Raw genomic sequence first — 20,549 nt, 5'->3', positions numbered from 1 at the left:
AATGCATAATCATGCGTGACGACGAAGTTACTAGTAAGTATAAACGCCGTCTATTTGTTATTACAAAACAAAGGCGACAATTATGTACATATCTACTAACAGACACAAATACTGCATTTTATCTTCACACTATTATAAAAAATGTTAAATTCCTTTATAAAAGGTATACAGTAGAATCTCGATAAGTCAGAATAATCGGGACCGCGGCCAATCCGGGATAGCCGGAGAATAATGGTAAAAATTCATAAAATACGGATACTTACAGATAAACTCAATTTAGTATGATATAATAATTGATCCAAATAATGGCATAACCCAGACATCCAAAGTTAAAGTTTTCCTCCAACACCAAATTGTTCTATATGGTTCACATATTGTTCAGTAAAAAGTTACCCAATTTTGAGCGTCCGGTTTGGGGGGGGGGGAGATGGGGAAGAAGTCGGTAAATTCGTAGTTTTTTAAGTTTTTCGTCAATATTTCTAAAACTATGCGGTTTAGCGTGAACAACCTTCTATACAAAAATGTTCTACATTAAATGTGAAATAAAAAAGGTCCTATGCATAATCCTTCTAAAATGAACGGTTCCAAAGTTACGGAGGTAGTATTTTATAATTTGTCCAAAAAAGGCCTAACCCAGGCATCCAAAGTAAAAGTTTTCCTCCAACACCAAATTGTTCTATATGGTCCACATATTGTTCAGTAAAAAGTTACCCAATTTTGAGCGTCCGGTTTGGGGGGGGGGGAGATGGGGGAGAAGTCGGTATTTTAGTAGTTTGTTTACGTTTTTCGTCAATATTTCTAAAACTATGCTTTAGCGTAAACAATGTTCTATACAAAAATGTTCTACATAAAATTTAAAACAAAAAAGGTCCTATACATAATTGATATAAAATCAACGGTTCCAGAGTTACGGAGGGTGAAAGTGGAGTTTTTCGATACTTTTTATATTGTTTTGGCAAATTGATGATGATGGGTGGTGAGGTTGACGTTTCTTCAAGGGCTTATCACTAACACACCATCGGCCACTGAAATAGCAAATTTTATTTACAAAACACAATCCTGTTAAAGAAAATTTCTTTCATCGGTAATAATATTATAAATTGCCCAAAAAATATCGAAAACCTCCACTTTTCACCCTCCGTAACACTGGAACCGTTGATTTTATAACAATTATGTATAGAACCTTTTGTTTTGAATTTTACGCAGAACATTTTTGGATAGAACATTGTTTACCGAATTTTCCGAATTCTCCCCCATTCCTTCCCCCAAACCGGATGCTCAAAATGGTGTAACTTTTTACTGGACAATATGTGGACCATATAGAACAATTTGGCGTTGAAGGAAAACTTTTACTTTGGATGTCTGGGTTAGGCCATTTTTTGGACCAATTATATTATATTACCTCCGTAAATTTGGAACCGTTTATTTTAGAAGGATTATGCATAGGACCTTTTTTATTTCAAATTTAATTTAGAACATTTTTGTATAGAAGGTTGTTCATGCTAAACCGCATAGTTTTCTCCGCAATTTGCCGATTTATGCCCCCTCTCCCCCCAAACCTGTCGCTCAAAATGGTGTAACTTTTTTCTGAACATTTTGTGGACCATATAGAATAATTTGGTGTTGGAGGATAACTTTCACTTTGTATGTCTGGATTTGTGTCTAGTTATACCATACTAATTATAATTGCAGAAACATGAAATACATATGCAGAGTACATCTAAAATACGTACAGTTGTACACAGTATTGTTCATGTCTTGGTAAAAATCCCAGTAACGTTTTTATTGTTAAAATGTTTGTCTGATGAAGATCGGTCCGGGTTAGCCGGACTTCCGGGATATCGGAGACCGACTTATCGGGGTTCCACTGTATTTATAAATATTCCTAAAAAGGGCTACATCAAAGAATGTTTTCGGAATTATGAGTTCATCATCAATGCTTATTACCTAAAATACGTATCTATAAACTATTAGGGCAGTCAATGAGGGTATGTGGCTCCGAATTCTATCCTACTATATCGATTTACGTGATATTTTCACAGTAAGTAGGGAATAGCCCAAGAAACAAAGTCTACCCTATGCCGATGTGTGCTTTTGTCTTGGGTTGCGGTTCCCACCCCTTCTCGGGGGTGGAAATTTTTTTGCTTAAATAACTACGGAAGTTGCTAGAAAACCTAATACTAAGCAAAAACTGTTTCATTTTTTTTTTTCGAAAACTCAATACTTTTTGAGTTATCCTGGTTGAAAATTGGCCATTTTCATTGTAGCTTATAAAATAACAAAGAGATTCTTTCCTTTATGAATCTTCTAGTTATAACATAAAAAGAGATATGGTAAGTGAAAAAAACTTGTTTTCTTGGTGCATGCTCATCGTATCAGTGTAATTAACTTGAAATAACAGAGAAACGGTCGATTTTAGGTGTATAATGCTACCAGTAACTTTTGTTGTGCTTGAAAAGACCTTTAAAATAAGCAATATTAAATGTCGATTACATTCAAACTATGCGATATAAACTGTAAAAAATTTTTAAGACTAGCGTATTTTAAGAAAAAAATGAGAAGTATATTTAACCCCTCATCCACAAAAATTTAAATGCATCGTTTTCCTTCTACAATACATTTTACTATAGTGTTCTTTTTATGTTTAAAAAGTTGGGCGGGTTTAAAATGAATGGTTTTTGAAAAAAATAAGATCAAATTATTGAGCGCATTTTTAAATTTTCTTAAAAATCTTCCTTTTTCTCCATGTAACTCGAAAATTATAAGAGATGCCATACAAAAATGAAGGTTTCTTCTAGATAAACATTTTGATTTTATTTTTTATAACAGTATCTCTTATCATTTTCAAGTTACATGGAGAAAAAGAAGATTTTTAAGAAAATTTAAATATGCGCTCTATAATTTGATCTTATTTTATTCAAAAAACCATTCATTTTAAACCCGCTCAACTATTTGAACATAACATGACACTGTAGTAAAATGTATTGTAAAAGGAAAACGATGCATTTAAATTCTTGTGGGTGAGGGGTTAAATATACTTCTCAATTTTTTTCTTAAAATTCGTTAGTCATCAATTTTTTGCAGCATATCTCGCTTAGTTTGAATGTAATCGACATTTAATATTACTTATTTGAAAGGACTTTTCAAGCACAATAAAAGGTATTGGTAGCATTATATACATAAAATCGACCGTTTCTCTATTATTTCAAGTTGAATACACTGCTTTGAGCATGCACCAAAAAAAAAACAAACTCTTTTTACCTACCATATCTCTTTTTGTGTTATAACTAGAAGATTGAAGAAGGAACGAATCTCTTTGTTTTTTTATGAGCTACAAAAATGTTTTATAAAATTTTTTTAGTTAGATGCATTATTTTTAAGGTATTCGCAAAAAACCGTTTGAAAAGGTGTTATATTTCAATGAAAATGGCCAATTTTCAACCACGAATAACTCAAAAAGTATTGAGTTTTCGAAAAAAATATAGAACAGTTTTTGTTTAGAATTAGCAAGACAAAAGCACACATCGGCATAGGTAGACTTTAAATAAGGAGATATTTTCAGGCTATTCTTAAAATTTAATTAAAATCCATGCAGTAGGATAGAATTCGGAGGTAATAACCTGTTCTTGCTCTCATTGACTGCCCTATATTAAGTTAAAACAAACGTGAAGTAAAATTTTGACTAAGGTCAAAGGGGAGAACCAGGGGGGAGGAGAGGTGTAAAATAGTGGAGGTGTCTCGTTCTTAATTAATAACAGTATCGTACCAACTTATTCTCCAGGTTATAGAGCCGTATTAACATAACTTAAAAATCGTACAAATATTATTTCTCGAGTTCCAGATGCTTTTTGACATAAAGGGCCATAAGTTATTGATTGACCCTATACCCCACGACCCCCATCTCTTTATACCCCAGATGAAAAAACGTGATATATTTCAGGAATTTTTGAAACCTACCTAACTACCGTTGCACCTCTCATTTTAAAAATTAATTACTCAGTGATTTGACAACCGATTTTGAAAAACTTTATATCTCTGGATAGGTGAATGACCTTTCTTGCAATTTACAAAAAAATATACTGAGTGTTCCATTAAAAAAAAAGTCAATCCATTCAGACAAAACTTTTACTAAAATAAAGCATTTAAGCGAAAACCGCATATTTCTATCTTGAGCCGTTTATAAGTTATAGGCAGTTAAAATGGGGGAAAATATAAGTGGACGCCGGGACCTATTATGTGGCAGTTTTACCATTCCCAGTCAAAGGACAAACATCAGTACATTTGTCAGACAAGCATATTTTGCCTATTTTAAAAACTTTTAAAGTAAAACTTGGCGATCAAGATAAAGCATAGGAACCTCATAAAGTGAGCTATGGGCACTCAATGAGAACTTTAGTTTAAAAAATTGACGTGATAGACAAAATCTGTAGACCAGTAAGGATCTGCGAAAAAACGTCTATTTTTGGATGTGAGAGGTGGCATTCGGATTTTTGCAGATAAAGTTAGGTGACACCTTCAGTAATAATAATTGACTTATGCTCCTACTCAAATATGCCCGGAACATTAATAAAAAAATTAAAATATTTAAAAATTTCGAAAAACATCGATTTTTTTCTGCTTTATTTGCTTATAACTTTAAAACGATTCGTTTTGGAACAAAGTCGTAAAGAAATAAAATAAAGATATTGAATTTTGTATGATATACGACTGGTAAAAAATGTCTTAAGGTATTACATTTTCTGCAATATAGCAATAAATACAAAATATGGGGGCAAAATAAGTCTGTTGTTATTCAATATTTTTTAACCACTTTGGTGGCACTTAGAACCTTAGTAATTCGCTTAGGAAATTCTTTGTAACATACTTAAATCGTGCACCAAATTTCATTAAAATCGACCTAATAAATTTTGCAATCTAAATGTTTTTAAAAAAGTTCAAATTTTTTAAAATCTTTCTGAACAAAAAGTAGACCATTTAGAAGTTGGCTAATTTGTTTACATATAAAGAGGTGCTCTACCTATCTAATACACTTTACAGAATTAAAATCGGATTATTTAAGGGGCCTCAGCAATGTTTTAAATTTATAAACAATTTTTTGGCTTATAAACAAATAGCTTTGTTTAATAAAAAAAAAAAATTAATTTTTAGCAATGCAAATAATTAAAACCGGTATAATTTGACTTAAACTTTCAAATGCTGTCAGCAGAATTGCTATTTTATTTTTTAATCAAACGTTATTCGCGTTCAAAGATTGCAATTTCTCGATTTTTTGAAAGTTCCACCGCGTTTATCTCGAAAACTATGCATCCTACGAAAAAACTTGTAAGAACATTTTTTGCTTAGAATTACCCAAGAACTACAAAAAAATGTTTTATTTTGTGAAAAATCGATGTTATGTAATTCCTCAAGTTCTTTGTTTATAACAATCTTATCGACATCCGGATCAAATGTTACCCAAAAAATTCGTGTTCTACTGGTCAAAATACATAAAAAAACTTGGGTAAGTCCATCTAAATAAAGGAGCCCGTAGCACCCCCTCCTGGCCACAGCACTAATTTGTTTATAAGCCAAAAAATTGTTTATAACTTTCAAACATTGCTGAGGCTGCTTAAATAATCCGATTTTAATTCTGTAAAGTGCATTAGATAGGTGGAGTACTTCTTTATATGTAAAAAAATTGACAAATCTTTGTATGTTCTAGTTTTTGTTGTGCAAGATTTTAAAAAATTTTAATTCAAAAAAAAGTTTAGATTGCAAAATTATTATGCAAAATCTAGTAAGTCAATTTTAATGAAATTTTGTGTACGGTTTTAGCACATTACAAAAATTTTCTAAGCGAATTAGGAAGGTTCCAAGTGTAACCTGGACATGTTGACATCAGCATTTGAGTGTTTGCCAAAAAAAGTGAATGCCAAAGAATGCAGTGACTACCGAACCATAAGCGTAATGTCACATACCTTGAAAATTCTGCTGAAAATTATCCACGCCAGAATACACTCTAAACTGGAGCTGGATATTAGTGACACTCATTATGGGTTCCGCAATGGAATGGGCACCAGAGAGGCATTATTCTCCTTCAACGTGCTGACACAGAGATGTTTGGATGTTAACCGTTCTCTTTACGTCTGTTTAATAGACTACAATAAAGCGTTTGATAAAGTAAAACATGACCGAATCATGGAAATTCTAAAAACTAAAAACCTAGATGAAAGAGATTTAAGACTAATAACACATCTCTATTACAATCAGCGAGCAATAGTAAGAATTGAAACAGAAACATCTGAAGAAATGGAAATAAAGAGAGGAGTCAGGCAAGGCTGCATACTATCACCTCTATTATTTAACGCTTATTCTGAAGAGGTAATGCGAGAAACTCTGGAAGATGAAACAGTCGGCATAAGAGTAAATGGAGTCTTAGTTAACAACATCAGATATGCAGATGATACAGTAATAATAGCCGATAATTTACAAGACCTGCAAATACTCATGAGTAAAATAGTAAGGTGTAGTAGGGAGTACGGACTCTCTCTCAATATCAAAAAGACAAAGTTTATGAAAATTAGTAAAAACAACCGTAATACTAACGAAATCTTGATAGTAGAGGGCCAGCAGATCGAAAGAGTAAAAAAGTACACTTACCGAGGGACACTTATAACCGAAAATAATGACTACACTGCAGAAATCAAAGTCAGAATCGAGAAAGCACGTTCTAATTTTATGAAAATGAAAAAGGTCCTATGTAGCAAAGATTTAACATTAGCTCTTAAAGTACGCCTAACAAAATGTTACGTATATAGTGTACTATACTATGGACTGGAATCATGCACGTTAAATGTAGAGACAATGAGACGACTTAACGCCTTTGAAATGTGGACGTATAGAAGAATTATGAGGGTTTCCTGGGTAGATAGAGTTAGGAACAATGAAGTACTGAGAAGAATAGGTAAAGAGAAGGAAGTTGAACTTACAATTAAAGAAAAAAAACTACAGTACCTCGGACATGTGATGCGGGGCGAGAAGTATGGCATCCTGCGACTCATAATGCAAGGAAAGATAGATGGCAGAAGAAGCATCGGCAGAAGACGAATTTCATGGCTGAAGAACCTGAGAGAATGGTTTGGATGCAGCTCAAAACAACTATTTAGAGTTACTGCCTCAAAAATTAAAATAGCTATGATGATTGCCAACCTCCGTAGCGGAGATGGTACCTGAAGAAGAAGAAGTGTAACCTAAGTGATGGAAAATCATTGAATAAGGACAGGCTTGTTTTGCTCCCTTATTTTATATTTATTGCTATTTTGAAGCAAGGGTGATAAATTAAGACATTTTTAACCAATCGCATCTGATAGAAAATTTAATTATCTTTGTTTTATTCCTATACGACTTAGTTCTAAAATGAATAGTTTTTAAGTTATAAGCAAAAAAAGTAGAAAAATAGCGAATTTTTTTGAAATTTTTAAATATTTTATTTTTTTTATTAATATTCCGGGCATATTTGAGAAGGAGCATAATTCAATTATTATTAACGAAGTTATCACCTAACTTTATCCGCAAAAATCTGAATGCCACCTCTCACATCCACCTAAAAACAGATCCTTACTGGTCTACTGAAGTTATTTTCAGATTCAGACGCCAAAAATTAGTGAAAAACAAGTGTCAGATCTAACTCAACAAAAAATGTGTTCCCCAGTGATATTTGTTATAAAAAATATACTTCAAAAACAGACTCAAAATAATATATGCAATATTTTTGTCTGTGAGTGTACCTCCCGATTGAGATGATTTGTACTTATTCTGCAGACTACAATAGAATAAGTCACTAATTTCAATTTCTTATTGTTTGCGTTTTTTAAGACTTATAATGATAGCATGTAGTCGATATTTTCTCTTTTATAATTAGGTATGCACATAAACATCTTACTTGCAAATCTAGATGGTGATGAACAATGGATCATCATACGTTTCTTCTTCAGTCATAATTTTTATCCGGTAGTTGTTTTCAACGGTAGTTTAGAAACTAGATTAAGTTATACTAGGTCATTTTAAAAGTAATGTTCACATATAAAAAGTACCTATTATACAGGATGTGGCATTAGTACGCGGAAGTCCAATAGCTCGTTTTTCGTACGAGATACGAAAAAATGTTATTTAGGTAAAAGTTGGGGCATAGATAGGATCATAATTTAAAAATCTTTTCAAATATACGGGGTCACCCGTTTTGAGAGGGTGACACAAACTTATGTTTTTTATTTTAATGGAGCATCCTGTATATTTTTACATTTTTGGATTCTCCCGATGTCTTCTTTCTTAAAATATGAGGTTTTGTAATATTATACAGGGTCTTTTAAAAGATAATTACGTTTTTTTATTAATTTCGTAGCAACATTCACACCCTGTAGAATTGTATTTGTTGTTTGAATTTGACATCAAAACTCTATTTATCTTTCCTTCTTAAATATTTGACATTATAGTATTTTTATTGTTCCAGTGGCTTTGTTACTCTTAGGGCCGGTTTCACCATCGACAAATAGCGGTCTATTCAATGAATAAAGTTATTCGACCAATAAAACTGACATATCTCCGTTTCACCAACGTCAGATAAGACTTATTCTATGAATAAACTCCAAATAAGTTATTAGTCCAATATCGGGCAGATAAATATTTATTCTTAGAATAAGTTGACAGCTAACCTCACTTTAAATATCAATAATAAAGAAAATTCATTAGTTTAACCATAGAGGTATATATTAACATAGAGTGAGCCTTCACTCCGCGCGTCCTGACGACAAGATCTCTTCGACTGGTTTGCGCTATCTCTTTCTAGCACATTGTACCGATAAACTAAGATGACTAAGGTGTGAATATAGGCACGGAAGAGGAGGACAACTGTCGCAGCTTAATTTGAGTAAGAGTGAAACAGCACTAATCCAAAGAAAAAAGATGGTGTCGTCACTTCGCTTTGAATGACACTCTCTCTATGTCAATATATACCTCTATGAGTTTAACTTGAATTTATCTACAATGTTTTATAACAGGTAAACGTAATTATATCAAATGATTTTGAGTGCTGACAACATGCCTGTCACTTGTATAGGAACTAATAGTGCAAGTCCAACTGATCAGAATAATGTTAATTTTAATTTGTTTTTTGTCGTGATTTTGAGCTTAACATAGTATTTAAAGACATTCATTAGATTAATTATTTTATAAACTTTACGTTTTTGGTGATTTTGAGTGCTGACAACATGCCTGTGACTTGTATAGTAGTGAACTGTGGAAGTCCAACTGATCAGAATAATGTTAATTTTAATTTGTTTTTTTGTCGTGATTTTGAGCTTAATATAGTATTTAAAGACATTCATTAGATTAATTATTTTATAAAATTTACGTTTTTGGTGATTTTGAGTGCTGACAACATGCCTGTGACTTGTATAGTAGTGAACTGTGGAAGTCCAACTGATCAGAATAATGTTAATTTTAATTTGTTTTTTGTCGTGATTTTGAGCTTAATATAATATTTAAAGACATTCATTAGATTGATTATTTTATAAACTTTTCGTTTTTGGTAATTTTAAGTGCTGAAAACATGCCTGTAACTTGTATAGTAGTGAACTGTGGAAGTCGAGCTGATCGGATAATGTTAATTTTTTTCGTGTTCCCTCTATAGGGCTTTTCATTCACAGTCATTTGTTTTGAGCTTCTGTCATATGTCGTATAATCCTTGTATAGTAATATTATACACGGATTATACAACATCTAACAGGAGCTCGAAACAAATGGCAATCGATGAAAAGCCCTATTAGAAACTCATTTATGTTTCCTCGCCTAACTAAATTATCAAAAAACAGGACGCACTCATGCTAGGAATTATGATTTTTATTAATATTATTACAATAATTATTATTTATATGTGACACTAACGTAACTAGTGACATTAATTTTAGGCCAATGTGACAAACTTTATTATTACTAAATTTTAACATTTATCCCCTATTTTGTTAAAACAATATTATTTTGTTTTTCATTCTATTTAAAATAAATGCAGTTTTGACAGGGAATTTGTTTTGTTATTTATTTATTCCATATAGACCTGGATCCCGCCTACCAAAAAAAAAGTTGATTAATAGCAAGCTGAAAATTTATTAATAGCTTAACGGTGTCTAGTCCCACAAACTTTGATGTATGGGAACACTGGAAGTTTTAACTGTGGAACAGGTTAAAAATTTGAAAGGTCAAACTACGAAAATGTTTATGTAATTTGTCAGATAAAACTTCCAATTGATTTGCTACCAATTCATTAAACTCTCATGCAAAAACCAGACTGGTGAAAAAATCACCAACTGGGCATTTTAATGAGTAGAACACGAAGACCATGTCAAACTACAGGAATCATGTTGGTGAGTAATAGCAGTCTGATTTTTGCACGGGAATTTAATGACAGGGTAACAGATCAATTGGATGTTCTGTCTGACAAAATACCTATATGGGATGATTTCGTAATCTGATGTTCCAAATCTGAGTTTCCAAACTGTTTCACAATTAAAACTACCCCTGTTCCAGTGTCACAATACATCAAAGTTTGTCCAACTGGACACCGTTAAGCTATTAACAAATTTTCAGCTTGCTATTAATCAATTTTTTTGGTACACGGGATCCAGACCTAAAGCCGGGCTCAAACGACTCGTGTACTTGGCGAATAATCGTTACTGGCGTTACTTACTATGTCTTTTGGGAGGGTTACTAGAACAATTCTTTGACAATTAATAGTAGTATTAACATTATTATTATTAGTGTTTGACAAATAGTACAATAATTGTACTAGTAACCCACTCAAGTATACGCAAGTGACGATTATTCGCCAAGTACACGAGTCGTTTGAAACCGGCTTAATAGGTTTGTTCGTAGTACGACACAAACGATTAGCAACTGCTGCCAACCATTAGATGCATGAGCAGTTAACAGTTAGCGTTGTGCAGTTAATAGTTAGCATTCATAGACTACGAATGCACATGTGTCTGATGGTTGGCAAGAGTTGCTGATCGTTTTACGAACAAACCTATCAGTAAGCACAATTTGTGATATCCATGGGTAGTTACTAACAGAAAGAGGCAGGATTCGATTTTTAAAACATTTATTTTAGAGTCAAAACATAGTCATACCTTAAACGATAAATGTATATTATCATTACAAGTTGATACTAATTACAAAAATAAATACACATTTAAAAGACCAATACATAATTACTCATGATGAAGAAGTACATTATAATTAAAAATGAATAACCATTTTCATATCGCTGCAACACAATGCCAAAGCCATCTCATATTTCAGTTCGTTTAGTGAGCGCAACAAGCACTCTGACCGAACAGTTTCAAAACTCATTAGTTTTTCATCAGAGAATGCATATGTTGCTATCTCCAAACCATGTAGCTGTAACATATGTACATGCATTGGGTTCTTCTTCGTCTGTCTTGCCCTGGGCATACTTTACTATTACCGGCCATATGCATACAATGTGCATTTGCTATGTCATCAGAACTGGCTATCACCCCACCCAAGCATTTAGTCGTTTAGCATTAGCTTTTTGGAAATGCTTCACCTAAAAAAATATTTAATTTTTTTGGAAATTCTTCAACTACAAAAATTTATTTTTATTAGAGTATTTGCGTTCTTTACAATGATTGAGAATATTTTATTTAAAATCAGACATTCATATAATATAATTTTAGAACAATCATGACAGTAATTCAAATAGATGGCAGTAATAAATCATTTTCAGAGAATTATGGAGTTCGCAGTTTACAGATTAGGACGACGATATGTCTCGTTTCATACAGATCTATAAACGTAAATAAATCTAATATTTAGAACCAATTTATCCAAAAGACACTAATACTGTTATCCATATATTTCTTAATGATGAAAAATAAAATAAAGGCATACCTTTCCAACAATAATATGGAAATCAGGAAATCATTAACAATTTTTACTCCATTCAAAACAAATCCAGCTGTAAAATATTTATGTGCCTGAAGGCTTTTGTATGCTTTCATCTGCTGCTTAGAGTAGCAACTGTGAAACTCCACCAGATATGTATAAATATCTATAATATGTAGTAACTTGATGGACTGCACTTAACTGTAAAATCCAATTCTGACTGAATTGCGTATTCAGCTTCAATAAATATCTAAAACAATAAAAGAAATAATGTTATTGCTTGCAAAATTCATCATTATTGATAAATATCGGGGCAAAATAAACAGGTAATAAAAATTGTTTCGCCTACCTTTCTCGCAACATCTGAAGTTTCCAATAATAATTTCCTTAAATAATCACTTTGCATTGTGGTTAAGTTTATAAAGTTCACAAAAACAGGAAACGAAATCCAAATGAATCCAAACTAGACAAAATACGACGATTATAAACAATGAAAAATCATTGAAAAATAGATACCTACAAACATAACCTCTTTGTTAGTTTATGTGCCAACTTGCCAACCAGAGGTCACGTGGTTTGGAATGCCTAATATGATTACAGTGGAAAATAATACAATGTGCTTGGCAAAACACCGAAGAGGTGGAGGCCAACAAACTAATATGAGGAAGAAGAACTGTCATTCGCTTGTGTTAACGAGTACAGTCTGTGGAAAATCATTATACTTTGAACTTATTTGACGAATAACTAACTGTGGATTACAAATAGTTATTGAAACGCAATAAAATTTAATCGACTAATAAATCTTATTCGACGAATACCTATTCACTGATTTATTTTTTGTTGGTGAAACCGACCCTTAGTGATATGAATTTTTCTAATGAGGAACTGATTAATATGAGTATATCAGAAATGTGCTACTAGCAATAAAAATTTATTATCAGCAATTCCGTGATAGACGATAACCAAGAAGAGAAACTTTTCAAAGTTTATTAGAACGGTTTCGACGGACTAGACACTTAGATTACAAGAACGTTCGTACTAATATGCAGATTCTCAATGACGCTAAAAATTATTACATTTAATTCATTTTATTTTTTTATAATAAATTTTGTTCCATAAGATTTCTCGTAATCTAAGTATCCACTCCGTTGAAACCGTCCTAGTAAACTTTCTTGGTTTCTAGAAAAGTATCTTGGTTGTTGTCTATCAGGGAATTGTTGATGACAAATTCTTATTGCTAGTAGCACATGTTTTATATTCTCCTAGCACAAAAACCATATTAATCAGTTCCTCGTTAGAAAAATTTATATTATAATATAGTAATGGTAACAAAGCAACTGGAACAGTATAAAAATAGTATAAAGATGATCATTCCGAGTTTCGATCAACCCTATAACTAAAATTAAATATTTCGCTATGCTAATATTTTTTTAAAACAGTAGACTATATTAAAAATCATTTGAACATAGATAGAGTTTTTGATGTCAAATCACTACAATTCTACAGGGTGTGAATGTTGCTACGAAATTAATGTCGAAAAACCGTAATTATCTTTTAAACTAGCCAATATTACAAAAGCATAATAACCTCCACTCTGATATCTTTCCATCCATAGCTGGCTGTTGTCTACAACCATCATAGACAAAGCACAATTTTTTGTTGACAGGTATGTGACATAGCGACAATAATAACAACAATTTGGAGTTGGTACACTTTGTTAACAAATTCTTGTTCTTAATTTCTTCTTTTTTTAACAATTTGCGGTGTGGAAATCGAAACGTTAAGAAGTATTTTTAGGTAAAATGCACAACTCACTGTTATTTTACTATAACTTTTATTTTTTATAAATTCTGAGAATTATATAGATTTTATTTCTTTTTCAGCTAAAACTTTCCTGGTCCGACAATTTCTTTGGCTATCGTAAGTATAATTTTTGTTAATACATTATTTATATCATCCCCATCCGTATTTCTACCATTTAGATCCGAGATTATTGTTCCCTACTTTTGTATCCAACTTCTATCTATTCTGTACTTTATAATATGATCAAACAACAGAAATAAGGACCAGGGCCCTGGTTCTAATTCAAATTTCGACTCAAAACAAGTCGCAATCAATATGGCGACGTTGAAATGCGACTGTGCGAGCCTTGTGGATTTTAGTTGTACTAACTAAATGACGTCACAAAATAGCGACTATCGAAATTAATAGCGACTCCAAAAAAGTGGTTGATATTATAATTTCGAGTCGAAATTATTGTGACACAGACATGAATGAATATGAATGGCCGAAAGCTAGGTTAGGTTTAGTTTAGGAGATGTGTTTTGTTTGTTTCTTGCAAGGAAAACTAAAGCAAAAGCTATTAATATGGCTGGGTTTTATGGAAATTTGCTGGTTTTGGAGGAATTAGATAGAATAGTATTAAATTAGAAATATAATAATTGATAATTTCCACAACGTGAATTATTAACACAATGAAAGATGTAAGGTAATAATCTGGGAAAATTAGTATAAAACAAGGAAAATTATGTACCAGCTATTTTATTGCTGGGCATGCTGGAATCAAATCTTAAGATTTCATATATTAGTAATATAGCTATGCAAAGTCCTCAGAAATGCTATTTGGTTTATAAACAAATTAGCGCTCCGAAATCCTTTTTTCAATTATTGCTCTGTAACTCAGAAGATTTTAACGTTAAACCAAAAACACTGACTTAAAAATTCACTGTAATTTAATTCTGCACATAGATATTTTTTTCCGATTTCCTTCGGCAGAAATTTTCCTCGAAAAATTCGGGTTTTCCAAACAAAATCTTTAATTTTCAACTCAAATTTTAGGGAAGTAATTATTTATCAATAATTAAATAACTTGGTGACATAAATCTTTTTTGTTATGAGTGTCTTGAAGATATGAAAATTTGTATGTACAAAGAGGACCGGAATAAAAAGGTAATGGTCCAAAGATTGAAATTCTGTTGTTTATAACTCTGTCCCAAAAATGCCGGTCAAATTTGACCGGTTATAGCTGGAACCACTCTTCGCAATTCAATTTTTGAAGTTATACTTCTTTACGGGCGTAATGACGGTGAAATTTTATATGGGAAAACCTAGCGACCGGGCACATGCGCATTATAACTTTGTTCTGATTGGATGTTCAAATGACATGACAAAAATTATCCAATATGGCAGCTGTGGCACAGCTGTGGGACTGTGCATGGTTTGGTTATAATGTATGCTTGTTGCGTTTTAAAATTTGTAGGAAGAGAAACAACAAACAAAAAGTTAGTTAATGGTTATACTGCCTTTTTAAATAGTTTTCATATTATATTTTTGGACTTATTTACATAGAAGAGATGATTGTTGCATGCCAATGTGAAAGCTCATCAAACTGTGCCTAGTATGAGTGCTGCAGATCTCGCTTATTCAAAGCTAAAGAATCTTTCACTGGTAAGTGTTTTATAAATAGTTGATCAAATTTTGTTATGATATTTGAACATAGCCACTTTGCACGACGCAAGTGATTGCGAAATTTATTAGTCGTTATACGGGCTCCGATACCTACCTTGAACCTACCAAAATACATAAGTAGTATGTAATACTTTTATTTACATAATTTGATTACCATCAAAATTTCTATCAATATTCACCTAATATATTGTCTTCTTACTCTATGTTTTGTTGTATTTTTTCAATTCTAAATCATTTCAATTCAAAATCAAAATAATTTGATTTACATAAGTTAAAAATGTCAAAAGGTTAATCTGTTTAGTTAGACGATCTTCGCACATAATGACAAGCTGTCTCTGTGGCGAAGTTTTAATGCGGGTGAATCCCAATACAACGCAAATACCAGCCGCGTGGTAAGTTGGTTCGAATCCCAATAGAAACTTTTATTTTTTTATTTTTTTTTATACATTTTATGATTGTAAGTATATTTATTATATAATTTTATTTTCAGAAAATACGTATTTAGTTAAAAATTTTTCCGACAATTAATGTTCAGAAATCATTTGTGGCATTTTTAATGTGTTTTTTGGCACTGTTTTAATAAAAATGTTTGAGAAGTAGTAAGTATAAATTAATTTAATATTTAAATAAAATATAAATAAAAAGTATATTAATTTCGTTTATAATCATATAATAGAAGTATAACTTCTTACGTGCGTACAAAGTACACACACATTCTTTTTTTTTTTTCTTCGAAAAGGGCACAGAAGCCGTGCCCTTTTCAACAGCGTTAACTTTCATGCAGGGGATATCGAGAAAGCTATCCACACAGCAACTGGCCAAACCATGGTTACGGTCCATAGCCGTAGCAGAAATGCAAACACTTCCGCTAAAGAGCCTACCTATCTCCTCTGCATTACCGGAATCGACGTAGATTACTCCGAGCAGGAGGTCACCGACTTGCTCACAGAACAGCAATTCCCGGTCGAAAGACTGTGGAGAGTCAAAGCCTATAAAACAGGCAAAGACTCTAAAGTGATCAAGGTGGTGACCAAATCCTTGGAGAGATTTACGTCAGCACTGAGCCGAGGCATAACTCTAGATGGCGAAATCTACAATGCCGAACTCCCTCATGGCTCCGACCCTACAATCCCCACTCCAAAATATTGCAGCAAATGTTGCATCAACGGACATTCCATCGACGAATGCCCTCAAAAAGCATTCGTCTGCCCCCACTGCGGCGGTAACCACAAGTCCAGCGCCTGCACCAAACAGCAGGAACCCAAATGCCCGAATTGCGGCGGTGACCACCCCGCATACTCAAACAAGTGTCCACAAAGACACACCATCCCCTCCGCCCAACACGAAATACAGCCACTCACGATCGAAAGATCATTCCCCCCTTTCGAACTCCCTACTGAAACAAAGAACATCTTGTCTATTCAGACTGCTCTGTTGCTTAACTTGTTGCCTGAACTTCGCGAGCATATCGCTGCAATCACGGCTAATCTGATTAGCCAAGTCTACGACCACTCCACAGTGGTCCACGGGTACGGGAGCAATGTCACGGTGACATTCCGCCCCAACCACTAAACACCCCCCTTTTATGGATTTCACCCTAGGCACAGTCAACTGTCAGGGTCTCTCCAAAAAGAGACCCCTCATCAAGAATATCCTGTCGAAGCATAACATCCAGATCCTCGCACTCACAGATACTCTGTCGAAAAACGATCCACACTTCGCAGGATATTCGATCATCCATCGAAGCCGCTGTCAGGTTTCACGTGGGAATGGTATTCTCGTGAAACACGGAATACCGCACAACATACACACATTCCCACAAAATTTTCGTCCACCTGATGTGGACTTCCTGGCAATTGACGTGCACATCCCCAACAACGAAACCCTCACGATAGTCTCTTACTACAAACACCCGGATCAACCACTCAACAGGCATTTGCTAGAGTACTTTTCGAGACTCGGCAAGGCTGTGTTGATGGGCGATCTAAATTGTAGACACACACAGTTTGGTGATCATCGTCAAAACCCAGAAGGCATCCGCCTCACGGATTATCTACTAGACCTTCCTATTTCAAGAATCACCAACACTGAATTCACGTTTTTGAACGCCAATGGGGCTTCTATTGTCGACCACATCCTAGTTACTAGTAACATTCTGGATCGGTTCGGGGATAGATGCCACATAGGTGATTCGATTACGTCAGACCACGTACCTCTTCTTGTCGACACCGACATACTCATTCCAAAACAACCAAACCCTCCAAGATCTATAAGAGACTATCGTCACGCTAACTGGACTGAATTCCAAAACTTCATCACACAAAATCTCCCTATGTTAGGCGAACTCGATACTAACGATAGTATCGACACCAGTGCAACCAATATCGAGAACCTCATCACTGAGGCGATCACGCACGCAATTCCACTCAAACAAATAACTTATACATCACCGGCACTTCCACAATACATCATTGCCAAAATTCAACAAAAACGACGTCTTCTACGTCAATACAAGGCCAACAGAAACCCACTTATCAAAACAGAGTACAACCGGATCTGTGCCAGGATAAAGAGGGAGATATCTGTCCTAACGGCTCGCCGGTGGGAAGATGCTACCTCAAAACTGGACTACAGAGACGGAGGTAAATTCTGGCAAAAATTCAAAGTCCTAACAAAACAAAAATTATCTCAACCATCTCATCTGTTGGTCAACAATCACATAGTCAATTCCCCAGAAGGGAAAGCCGAAGCATTCAGAAATTCGCTTCAAAACAATTTTCAAACGCCAGATAACCCGAACTTTGATCGCATATTTAAATTCAACACAGAATACATAGTAAATGTTACTCTCAACCACTACATTCCAGTCTATGATCCTATCATGGACCCCCTCACCGACAGGGAAACGGAGAGCTTTTGCCAAATCGGCAAAAACAGCGCTCCCGGACCTGATGGCATCAACCGAAGGTGCCTCAAAAAACTTCCAGAGAGTATCATTCCTCTTCTAACTAAAATATTCAATGCATGTCTCAAAAACAGCCACTTTCCTACTCCTTGGAAAGTGGCCAACACCATCATGCTTTTGAAAAAAGGCAAACCCCCAACCGACGTGGAATCCTATAGACCAATCTCACTAATCAATACTCTGGGTAAAGTTCTTGAGCTAATCCTAAAAGAAAGGCTCAATAACTTTCTCGAAAACCACAATATCATACCAAAATTTCAATATGGATTCCAGTCAGGTAAATCTACTAAACATGCATTAATAGATTTCACTACCAAAGTTACTCAAACCATCAACGATGGTTCAATCGCCATAGCCACATTTCTGGATGTGCAGAAGGCTTTCGACCAGGTCTGGCACGACGGGCTTGTTCGGAAACTTCTGGACATCGGGCTACCATTGCAATTTACCAAAATTGTACACTCCTACCTCCACAACCGTACTGTCAGAGTTAAAATAGGCGATCAAAAGTCCACCCCCTTCACTCCACAAGCTGGAGTTCCCCAGGGTTCAGTCCTAGCGCCGCTGTTGTACATTATCTACAACAGCGACATCACTAACCAAAATATCCCAGGTACTCGGCTGTTTCTCTATGCGGACGACACGACTCTGCTCTCAACTACCTCTCGATACAACCCAAGACTCCTCTTCAGAAGAGCCCAGGCTCTGTTGGACGGCGTCGGCGAATGGTGTTGTAAGTGGAGAGTCACGCTGAATGCGAACAAAACAACAACAATTGTGTTTCGCGCCCCTTCTGTGTCAAATAGAATCATTTGTAATGATGACGACCAACATCCTCTGAGTCTGTTGGGAGAAAGGCTTGTTGTTAGCCCGACTGTGAACTATTTGGGAGTACTGTTTACCAGGACTCTCAATTGGGACGCAGATCTAAAGGCAACTTTAGATAGGATAAGGAACAGGGCCAGACTTCTTAACGCTCTCTCGGGAAAAATTGGCAAGACACACAAGGAGACTCTCATTCACACTTACAGGACCTTTATTCGACCCGTCATGGAGTACAAATCATGTATCTACTCTCTTTGCTCAAGACAAAAACAAGAGAGGTTGTTGAGGACAGAGCGGAGAATCTTGCGTAGATGTAACTATGAGCACTGGCGATATCCCTCAAACGAAATCCATAACATCTCGAACACCCCCAAAATCACCGAGAGAATAAACTCTCTGAACAGGAACTTCACAATCAAAGTAATCAACGGCCCCCCTTCCGACACACAAGAATCTCTCAAATGTTCCTGTTCATCTTCCGGCCACGTACTCCACCGAAAGCCCAAACGCAAAAAGATTCATGTACCGTCCGCTCTAATGCAAACATGCATTGACGAACTCCCGGTGGAGTACGAAAACATCCTTGAGGCTACCCCGTTAGCCTACCGTACCCACCTCTAACATTTCCTCTTCCCTACCCCGAACAGGGAGAAGTTGGTTTTTTGCGGTTTCCCAACTTCATTGCACAATTATACCTGTTCGTCCCAAGAAAATAGCCGCAACTATTTTCTCCACTCGAACGCTCACTGTCCACGCTGCGCTCAAAGCCACCTCCTGACCGCCGACGAGGGACGCAGGTTCGCCTGTCGTTGTACAATGGTTTCTAGGGAGACTGGTCGAGAGCAAAGCACGGACAGTACACGTAAATGTCTATGGAACCAACAACAATCCATCAAACTTTCTTCTCTGTTGTCTTCTTAGCCTTCTGGACACCACCGTCCGGCAAACCAAGGATCCAAGAACACCAGGACACGGCGCTTGCCCCAGTGTGTTTTTCGGACTGTTTGCTTTTGCTGCCAACACTAAACATTCACCACAAACCCTGAAGAGGACAAAATCCTAAACAGGGACACACATTGTTCGCATTTCTTCTAAAGCATTTTTCTAGACAAGCAAATCAAACAATGAGATGATGTTAACTTGATTTAATTTGTAACATTCCTGAGACCGCTCAAATAGTCCAATTTCAATTCTGTAAAGGACGTTGAATAGGTGTAGTGATTTTTTATACAAAAATCATAGTTATTCTGGTGTATCATAATCTGTCTGGTTATTATTTCGACCGAAATTTTTTAATTAACATTTTAATTATTGGTAAACTATTGGTTAGATTGTCGCCAGCCTCCTGATATAT

The 20,549-nt window shown here is 34.8% G+C and overlaps 1 protein-coding gene and 1 long non-coding RNA gene across 5 annotated transcripts in view; one reads left to right on the top strand and one right to left on the bottom strand.

The window, feature by feature from the left end:
- The window catches only part of LOC114331514 (uncharacterized), a 741,127-nt gene that overhangs the window by 108,520 nt on the left and 612,058 nt on the right, over positions 1 to 20,549 (top strand). For all 4 annotated transcript variants that reach the window (XM_050661247.1, XM_050661246.1, XM_050661244.1 and 1 more), the window contains one exon: positions 13,821 to 13,857. The gene's annotated coding sequence lies outside the window, so the exon portion shown is untranslated. The remainder of the gene's footprint in view (positions 1 to 13,820; positions 13,858 to 20,549) is intronic.
- LOC126891909 (uncharacterized) lies at positions 11,161 to 12,276 on the bottom strand. Its single transcript, XR_007700612.1, has 2 exons — positions 11,944 to 12,276; positions 11,161 to 11,599 (listed from the first exon to the last, which is right to left on the bottom strand). It is a non-coding gene; the product is annotated as an uncharacterized LOC126891909 (long non-coding RNA).

The sequence above is a fragment of the Diabrotica virgifera genome, chromosome 9 (assembly GCF_917563875.1).
Source record: "Diabrotica virgifera virgifera chromosome 9, PGI_DIABVI_V3a".
Classification (NCBI taxonomy): Eukaryota; Metazoa; Arthropoda; class Insecta; order Coleoptera; family Chrysomelidae; genus Diabrotica; species Diabrotica virgifera.
The sequence above is the reverse complement of the archived record's forward strand: the minus strand, read 5'-3'. Positions and strand labels throughout refer to the sequence as shown.